General features: G+C 60.8%; 1 long non-coding RNA gene across 1 annotated transcript; it reads right to left on the bottom strand.

The window, feature by feature from the left end:
- Positions 1 to 587: 587 nt before the first annotated feature.
- On the bottom strand, positions 588 to 2,616 carry LOC137457246 (uncharacterized). Its single transcript, XR_010991221.1, has 2 exons — positions 2,514 to 2,616; positions 588 to 1,414 (listed from the first exon to the last, which is right to left on the bottom strand). It is a non-coding gene; the product is annotated as an uncharacterized lncRNA (long non-coding RNA).
- Positions 2,617 to 3,180: the final 564 nt, after the last annotated feature.

Genomic DNA, 3,180 nt, shown 5'->3' with positions numbered 1-3,180 from the left:
GGCTGGAGCTGCTCTGCTGTGAGGACAGACTGAAGGAGCTGGGGCTGTTCAGTCTGCAGAAGAGAAGGCTCCCAGGTGACCTCATTGTGGCCTTCCAGGCTCTGCAGGGGGGCTCCAGGAAGGCTGGGGAGGGACCTGCTCAGGATCTCAGGCAGTGATAGGACTGGGGGGAATGGAATGAAGCTGGAGGTGGGGAGATTCAGGCCTGGAGGGGAGGAGGAAGTTCTTCCCCATGAGAGTGGTGAAGCCCTGGGATGAGTTGTGCAGGGAGGTGGTTGGGGCTCTGTCCCTGGAGGTGTTTAAGGCCAGGCTGGCTGAGGCTCTGGGCAGGCTGATCTAGTGTGGGGTGTCCCTGCCCATGGCAGGGGGGTTGGAACTGGCTGAGCCTTGTGGTCCCTTCCAACCCTGAATGAAACTATGGCCTTGCCCCCAGCCTTGGCAGAGCCAGAGAGTGGTTGGACTGGATCTGAAAGGCCTTTTCCAACCACCCCCATCCCAGGATTCCCCAGAGCCCTCCAGCTGAGCTGAGGGTTTGCTTCGGCTGGTTTGCAGCTGACCCAAAAGAGAGAAGCCAACAAGCAGAGGGCTTTGGTTTGGTGTAATCAGAGGTGTTTATTGGCAGCCAAGGAGGGCACAAGCCAGGGGAAGGGACAACAGGAGATGGACCTCAGTGAGCTGTGGGAAGGAGCAACTTCATCTGCATCAAGCTGGTTGCTGCTCCTCCCATTCTTCTTCTGCCTTGGTTCAAGCTCCAAGCAGCCTCAGGGTGAGCTGCCACCTTGGGACCTTCCCTGTTTGGACCCAGAGGCACCAAAGAGAAGAGCAACCAACCAACCAAGGCAAACATTCATGGAGCCAAACAGGGCTGGAGCAGCCGACCCGAGGGGAGCAGGCTCTGCGGAGCCACCCAGGAGGGGAAAGGCTTGGAGGGAGCTGGCAGCGAATGGAAGCAGAGCATCAGAAGGGCAAAGAGGCTCCGTGGGTGCTGAGCAGCACCCCTGGGTCCCCTCTGCTTCAGCTCCTCAGCTGCACCTTCCAGATCTGGCTGCCAGTTCTCCTCCTGCCATGCTTAGCAGGGCCAACAGCCCCCCCGAGCGCTGGGAGGAGGAGGAGGAGGAGGAGAAGTAGTTTCCATAGACAAGGGAACCTTGCAGCCCCTGGACTGGCCCAGCCCCAGCGGAGCTGAGCTGCCCACGATGCTCTCCTGAGGGCAGGAGCTGAGGATGGGGCCTGGGAAGAGGATGGTGACGGGTGGGGGGTAGACCAACGGCTCGAGAGTCGCCGCAGGAGGTGACGCAGGGCTGGCTGCAGGCTTCCACGCAGGGCTGCGGGCAGCTGAGCTGGCAGGGGGGGGAAGGCAGCGGGAGCTCAGCTGCTGGCTGGAGAAGGACATCCTCTGGGCAGGGAGGTGAACCTGCAACGGGACAAGGAGGGCTGAGTCCCCCTGCTGCTCCCCAGCCACCACACAGCCCACCCTGAGCTCCTGGGAGCAGCAGGAGGGGCTCAGGACCTGCCGTGGGGAGTTCGGTCTGTCTGGCTCTCTCTCCCTCCCCTCCCTCCCTTCCTCTCTCTCTCCCTCCCTCCCTCCCTTCCTCCCTCCCTCCCTCCCTTCCTTTCCTTCCTTCCTCTCTCCCTCCCTTCCTCTCTCCCTCCCTTCCTCTCTCTCTCCCCTCCCTCCCTCCCTTCCTCCCTCCCTTCCTTTCCTTCCTTCCTCTCTCCCCTCCCCTCCCTCCCCTTCCTTCCTTCCTCCCTCCCTTCCTCCCTCCCTTCTTTCCTTCCTTCCTCTCTCCCTTTCCTTCCTTCTTCCCTCCCTCCCTTCCTCCCTCCCTTCCTCCCTCCCTTCCTTCCTTCCTTCCTCTCTCCCTCCCTTCCTCCCTCCCTTCCTTCCTTCCTCCCTCCCTTCCTCCCTCCCTTCCTTCCTCCCTCCCTCCCTCCCTTCCTTTCCTTTCTTCCTCCCTCCCTCCCTCCCTTCCTCCCTCCCTTCCTCCCTCCCTTCCTCTCTCCCTCCCTTCCTCTCTCCCTCCCTGCCCCTCCTCCCTCCCAGGCAGCTCCTCTGAGCTCTCCCAGGCTCTCTGCCTGCTGAGCCTGCCCAAGCCATCTGAGCAGCTCTCTCGAGGTGCAGCCTGAGCCCAAGTGTGACAGCAGCTGGGCTGAGCCCCATCTTGGCTGAGTCCCTCTGGCCTGCCCAGGTCTGCAGCTGCCCTCTTGGCCAAGGAGAAAAGGGTCCTCAGGCAGAGGCAAGCTGTCAGCAGCAGAGCAGAGCTCAGCAGGAGCTGGTTAGAGGTCAGACAACAAACCTAAGCTGAGGTCAGGAGAGGCAGAGGTGGACAAGAGAGGCAGAGGTGGTGAGGACAGGGGAGGCACAGAGGTGGTGAGGAGAGGGGAGGCAGAGGTGGTGAGGACAGGGGAGGCACAGAGGTGGTGAGGAGAGGGGAGGCAGAGGTGGTGAGGACAGGGGAGGCACAGACGTGGTGAGGACAGGAGAGGCAGAGGTGCAAAGGGCTCAGACTTACTCAGCTCAACGAAGAGAAGGGAAGCAAGGAGCTGTGGTCTGAGAGCTTCTGAACCTGCCAGCCCCTTTATAAGGCATCTGCTGGCCTGCCCCAGGGGGTTGAGACATCCTTTCTGTCTCAGGTCTGTTACAAAACACACCCAGGCCCATGGCTCCCAGGCTCCTCTGATTGCTCCCTTCAGCTCTGGCCAGTTGCCAGTTGCTTCCAACACCCTCTTTGCTTTCTTCTTCCCTTCCCTTTCCCTTCCCTTCCCTTCCCTTCCCTTCCTTTCCCTTCCCTTCCCTTCCCTTCCCTTCCTTTCCCTTCCCTTCCCTTCCTTCCCTTCCCTTCCCTTCCCTTCCTCCCTTCCCTTCCCTTCCCTTCCCTTCCCTTCCCTTCCCTTCCCTTCCCTTCCCTTCCCTTCCTTCCCCTTCCCTTCCCTTCCCTTCCCTTCCCTTCCCTTCCCTTCCCTTCCCTTCCCTTCCCCTTCCCTTCCCCTTCCCTTCCCTTCCCTTCCCTTCCCTTCCCTTCCCTTCCCTTCCCTTCCCCTTTCTGCAGCAGTTTCACTTTCCTGCAGCATTTTGCTGATTTTTGCCAGCGTGGCCAGGTTGGGATATAAACCAACTGAGGGATTTGCTCCACACAGAGCAGCAGCAGCAGCAGCAGCAGCAGAGGAACCATTTCTGCC

The sequence above is a fragment of the Melanerpes formicivorus genome, unplaced genomic scaffold (assembly GCF_026170545.1).
Source record: "Melanerpes formicivorus ecotype bairdi unplaced genomic scaffold, bMelFor1.0.p_v2 SCAF_164, whole genome shotgun sequence".
Classification (NCBI taxonomy): domain Eukaryota; kingdom Metazoa; phylum Chordata; class Aves; order Piciformes; family Picidae; genus Melanerpes; species Melanerpes formicivorus.
The sequence above is the reverse complement of the archived record's forward strand: the minus strand, read 5'-3'. Positions and strand labels throughout refer to the sequence as shown.